Raw genomic sequence first — 6,062 nt, 5'->3', positions numbered from 1 at the left:
GCTCTCCCAGAGGGGGTCCCTGGAGCATAACCAACAAAGCATGAGCTTCTTAGGCATGTGCCCCAAGCGCCCTACCGCCTGGTGCAGACCTGGGCACCGCCCTGGCAGCACCAAGGCAGCTCAAACCAGTAAGGCAAGTGCCAACCTACGGCTAGGCTCCACGTGGCCTGCCCACATGCAACTCGAAGGACCTGCCTGGGTGGGATGCTCAAGTGCGGGGAGGTCACCCCTTGCCCCAAATGCCCAGGACATAACAGCCCACCTGGGCCGGAGCCCTCCAGCAGAGACCTCTGTTTCTAGGATGACCTTTCCTTGCATTTGCTGAGCCTGGACCCTGGGCACAAGCCATGGGGCAGGGCAAGGGGTGAGAACCCAAAAGATGAGGTTGGTGGAAGGTACTGCACTAGGGAACAAGAAGGCAGGATTCTGGCCCTGACTCAGCACCTGCTATGTGACCTTGGGCAAGTAAAATTCTCCTCTGGGGCCTCAGTGTGCCCTTGTGTAAAATAGGGTTTGGAAATTGGCAGTCTCGGAGGCCTCTTTCCACATTGCAGTCTGTGGCGCGGGCGTGCTGCTCACCTACCCCCACCCCTCAGCCCCACTCAAGCTTGCAGGGCTGGGACGTGCAGGCAGGGTGGGCTGGAGTCCCTGGGGAGAGCCGCCAGGCAGGGCTGCTGGCTGGTATCTCTCCCCACACTTGGGCAGTCCCTGGTGTGTCTTTTCCCAGCTCTCTATGGTTTCTTGGCTTCTGAAGCAGAGTCCCAGGACAACTGCTGGGGGCTGAGATCTCCACCGCACCCCCAAGGGAAGGAGCGAGCCAGCCCAGGAGAGGGGGATTAAGAGGCCTCAGCTGGGACGGGTCAAGCTGCTACAGTCTAGCAGGCAGTGCCAGGGCCGCTGGCGGCCGCTGCTAACTGCAGCCTGGCAGGGGGAGGGAAGGAGGCGGGGAAAGCAGGCTGGGCCCCAGAGAAAGGCAAAGGAGGGAAAATTGAACGTGCGTGCAAAGGACCAGGGTGACAGGTGCCACCAGAGCCGCAGCGCTCTCCCAGCGCGGCCCCCTCGGCCGGCTAGATGAAGACGCAGGACGGAGGGGAGGTAGCCCAGGAAGCCGTGACAGAGGTCTCTCGGGCTTTCTGGGACCACCGCTCCGTCGCGGTCCAGCCCCGTCGGGTATCCTAACTTTCAGACCTGTGGCGCAGCCCAGAGAAGCACAGGGAGCCCACTCGCTGCGCGCGGCCCGGGCTCGGCTCAGATATGCCCCGCTACAAGTGTCCCCAGAAGACCCGCCCCTGGCGCCCCCTCTCGCCGCTTACCTGGGCTTCGCTGGCCGGGCGCGGCGCGGGCGGCGGCGGTCGTCGTGGCCGGCGCCCGGCACCCGCTCCCCATGGGCCGGCTCCGGGGCCTCCCGGCCGGCGAGCGAGGACGCGTTCTCCCGCTCTCTGCTCAGCGCGCTCGCGTTCTCTTTCCCCCGGGGCGGCGGGGGCGCTCTAGGGCCGCAGGTTGGAGGGGTCGGATTCCGGGATCTGCAGGATGCGGCACACGGCGCGGATCGGCCGCACCAGCTTCTGGGCCGAGGCCGTGGGTTGCGCCATGGGACGCCGAGACTCCGTGCTGCGCCGCGGGGAGGGCCGGGCCGGGGCTAGGGAGCGGGTGCCCCCGGAGGGAGAGTGGGAGCCGGGCCGGGGGGAACGTGCGCCCCGGGTCGGAGATGGCCGAGTAGGGGGGGAAAGGCCGAGAGGCCGGGGGAGGGGGTCGTGCCTGGAAGTGGGGGCCGATCCCGGGTCCCAGGAGAGAGGCACCAACGAGGGCGCGGCACGGCGCAGCGCGGCTAATGGAGGGAGAGCGCGGCGGACAGCGCAGTGGGACCTCTCATCGCCATCGCCAGACGCGCAACTGAGAGTGGGGAAGCTGCTCCGCCGGTTTCCTCCTCCAGCACCCTGCGGGAAACAGGAGCCCGTGATTCGGCGGCCCCGCCTGGGCCTGCCCCCTCCCGGGCCCCGGGGGCTTCCGCCAACGCCCCGGCGATGCCACCGGCTGCGCACGGGGAGAATGAGCCCTTTGTTCCCCCCTCCCCCCCGCGGCACCAGGGCGCCTGCCGAGAGAGGCTCCCCCGGGGCAGCGTGCCAGCTTCCCAGCCGCCCCACCCTCCCGTGGGCCCGGCCCCGGAGCCTGGCAGGCGGGCAGCACCCCCACTATAGGTGCCAAGCCCGGGAACTGGAGCAAAGGGCGGGAGGGGCCGGACCAGGCCACGGTGGGGCGGGGTGCCCCCCGGGGTGCTAGGGCGGGGCGACTGGGAGGGGGCAGTGCCAGAGCTGGCAGGGGCAGTCGGGTTCTCACGGGTCAGCGATGGGCGCCTGACCCACGCCAGCCCACCCTGTGCCTCCTGGAACACTTGCTTGTGGTCCTTCAGCTCTGGCACATGGGCACACGCCACTGGCCCATGACTGCCTGGCCTCATCCTCATTTCGCCAAGCTGCTCTTCACCATTCTTGACTCAAGGCCCCTTCCAGGGCCCAAGAGCAGGCACCGGGTCCCGCCTTAGCAGTTCTGGGGGTACCTAGGCTCTAGTCTGTCCCTCCTCTAAGGGCCTGTGTCCAGAGAGGAGGTGGGACCATATGAGCCCCAACACCTGCTCCAGCCTGGTGTTCTGGGGGTCTGCCCCATCCCAATTCCTAGTACTTCCAGGCCCAGCACTGGAGAGGAGCCCATGGGAGTGGCGCCTGGGAGGGAGCAGAGAGGAGGAGAGGAAATGGGAAAGCAGGGCACCCTCCACCCGAGGAAGCATCCCGGCTCCTCTGCGGGGGTGGTTCCAGAGCACAGACACAAACAGACAGATTCAAACACACACAGACAGATTCAGACACACATAGAAACCCACACGCCCAACGGGCGCTTCCCTTCCCTGCAGGCCCCCACTTCCCACCGCACAACTCCCCTGCCTCCCTATGGAAGCCATCCTTGGCCTGCCTTCACCCAGCCTGGGACAGAGGCAGTGCCACCCCACCCACCCCCGTCCCATCAAAGGGTTGAGCTCTCAGATGCCTCCAGCCTGGTCCCAGGTCACCAACCCTCTACCATCCCTGGAGAAGGGAGCCATGAAGAGCTGGGAGGGAGCCTTCTCCCAAGAGACTGAAAGAGAGGCAGAAATCCTTTTACCAGTTGAGGAGAAGAGGAGGGGGCTCAAGAAGAGGAGGCCCAAAGGGGCCCCGGGCAGGACTTGGGTCATGTTGGCACCACCTTACTCGGCCCCTCCGCCTCCCCCCAGAGGCTGCTTCTGTGGCGGGGCAGGCTGGTAGGGGTTGTTTACACGACTGAGTTATTAACACTCCCTTCCTCCCCCAGCTCCCCTGAGGGGTGGCCTGGACCTGAGTGTGCCAGGGGAAATGATCGTAGAGGGTCTAATGTGGACGGCAATGCCAGGATCCCAAGCCCCAGACCCCCCCAAACAGGACTGGCTCCAGGGTGCAGATGGGGGGCTGGGGTGTGCCTGCGGTCCCCCATCTGTGTCCTCTGGCAGCTGAAGCTTATGTGAAAGTCGGTGGGGGGGGAGTCTTTCAGCTTAGGGCCTAGAAGAGGCTAGGCAGGGCAGGGTAGGAGCCTGGGCTGTCCTGGACGCTGAGGGCCTGTCACTGTCATCCCCAAGGAGATGGGGAGCAGGACAGACATCTCCCCACACCTCAGCCCCAGTTGCCATGTCTGCTTTGTCAGGTCACAGTCTCTGGACTAGAGCAGGACTCTCAGGACAGGCTCCTGAAGTGCCCAGGGGTTCATGGGGGGTGGGGGGAAAAGGCCCTTTCCCCCTCACCGGCTCCCCGTCCTGCTCCACACAGCCCATGCCACCGGCCCACAGAACCCGTGGAGCCGGCTCTTCTGTGCCTGAAGACAGAGCAGATGAGGGAGACACACAAAAGATACGAACACCGAAGGAAAGCCACACACACGCGTGGACACAAGGCTGGATTCATGGACAAAGGCAAGCTGACCAGCACCCCCAGAAGCGCCTGGGCCCACCCTGGGCTCACACCAACCCCTCACGCACATACACACACATACACATACACACGGTCATGCTGACAAGCGCAGCAGCACTCACGAGCCAGCTGCCCTCACGCTGTCCCCAGAGCCCCTTACCTGGGCAAGCACAGTGCCCCTCGGGTGGAACAGCCCCCTGCCCAGGGGAGGGCAGCAGGCGGGGGTGGGGGAAGGAGCCCCGGAGAGTCAGGCCAAGCTGCCACTAATCCGGGCGGGGAGAGGGGGGGGCACCCACGTCAGAGCGGGGACTGCCGGGTGGAGGGCATCTGAGGACATCCCCTCCCACACACGCGGCCGTCTGGGCACCTAGCCCTACTTCCCCAGCCCCTCCATCCTTCAGACAGCTGAGGCTGGCCTCCCCCCACCCCGCCCCCTACCCTTGTGGCAACGCCTGGACCGGGGGGGGACCTGGGGAGGGAATACCGGGGAGAATTCTCCCAGGACCTTGGGTGAGGGGAGAGGAAGGGAAGTGTTGAGATGCTTTGGAGCCAGGAGGAAGCTCTGGAGCAGACGCCCCCTCCCCTCGTGCCCACCCACCCACATCCCTGACCTAATTCCTCTTCTCAGTCTGCACCTCCCAATGCCCCTCCCTCCCCCAGCCTCCCCTCCTGCAGTCTAACCACACCCCGGTAGAGAAAGCTACCTCATTCTGCCCCAGGCTCAGGACCTTCTGCCTAGCAACCCAGCTCTGGCCCCCAGCATTTCCTGAGTGCCAGGCATCATCTTCCTGCTGGTTTCTGCCCCCTTCCCAGCTCCTGGGCGTCCTGGTCAGCCCCTGATGTTTATCGGGGACAGGGGTGAGAGTCTGGGGTGCTCTGTTGACCCCCTCGTGGGCAGGGCAGTGCCAGCCCAGACTCCCCACCTCAGCCTGCGCCAGGGCAGTGTCGGAACAAAAGGCTAACTCCCTGCAGCCCCAGAGTGGCTGCCGTGACCACGGCAGGAGCCACGGGCACACGGAGGCCACAGGCGGGAAGGGGCCCCCCGACGGACACAGAAGGGCCACAGGCTGACAGGGGCTGAAGAGGCAGGGAGAGGGAGGAGCCACCCAAGGTCCGAAAGCAGGTGGGGCACCGTGGAGGCAGGAAAGGACACCCGGCAACTGGGAGGCAACGGAGGAGAGCCTCACACGGGCCAGGGGGACTGGGAAGCTGGAGAGTCAGCCCAGGGCACAATCCGAGTGGGGCTGGTCCCTGGGCCAAGCCGAGGCGCGCTCTTGCCGGGGGCCTGGCCGGGGCTGCTTCAGTTCCCTCCTCAGTGCCCAGCGCGGAGCCCAGCATGGCTCTGCTCCAGGTCAGTTGCAACCGAGGCCCAGCCTTGATCTGCCCGGGCATCTGGTGGAGAACGGAAGGCTGAGGGCCATGGGCAAGCCAGAGCCTAGGGGGCCCTAGGGCCAGGAACCCCACGAGAGGGAGGCAGTGCTGGCGGCAGACGTCTCTGTGCCTCTCACATGGCAGGCTCTGAGGGAAGCCCAGCTCATACCCAATGTTCCCGTCTCAGGTTCATGTGTGTGCCTGGCCAGAAACGCCCCAGAACTTGGAATTCTCCTTGCCCCTTCCCCTCTGGCCTCAGAATGTCTTGGAACCCATGCAGCAGCCATTTGGCAAATGTGTGTTCTAGAGACCCTGGCGTTTTCAAGGCTCTGTGACGGGCCCCAAGAAATACAGTGCGCAAAGATGAAAGCACAAGGCCACGTCTGCCCTCAAGGAGCTTGGAGTCCCGCAGTGGTTCTTGTTCTTGGCTCTTGGAGCCAGGAGGAAGCTCTAGAGCAGACGCCCCCCTCCCCTCGTTCTTGTACCTGCAAACAGTCGCTGGGGCCTCTGCCATGTCAGGCCCCACGCGGGGCACCATGGGTGACTACTGGAGGTGGCATGTTCACAGATGAGCATGAGGTGCTTCTAGTCTCACCCTGGGGAAGTGGGGGGAGCTTCCCAGAGCTGCTGACACTCGAGCTCACAGGTCAGAGACTAAGTGAGCCGCACATGTATGATGATATTTCACTTTGACTAAACCACCGTTTGTTCCAGGCTGGG

Source organism: Ursus maritimus, unplaced genomic scaffold (genome assembly GCF_017311325.1).
Source record: "Ursus maritimus isolate PB19 unplaced genomic scaffold, ASM1731132v1 scaffold_11, whole genome shotgun sequence".
In the NCBI taxonomy this organism is placed as follows: domain Eukaryota; kingdom Metazoa; phylum Chordata; class Mammalia; order Carnivora; family Ursidae; genus Ursus; species Ursus maritimus.
This window is presented reverse-complemented; position numbering follows the sequence as displayed.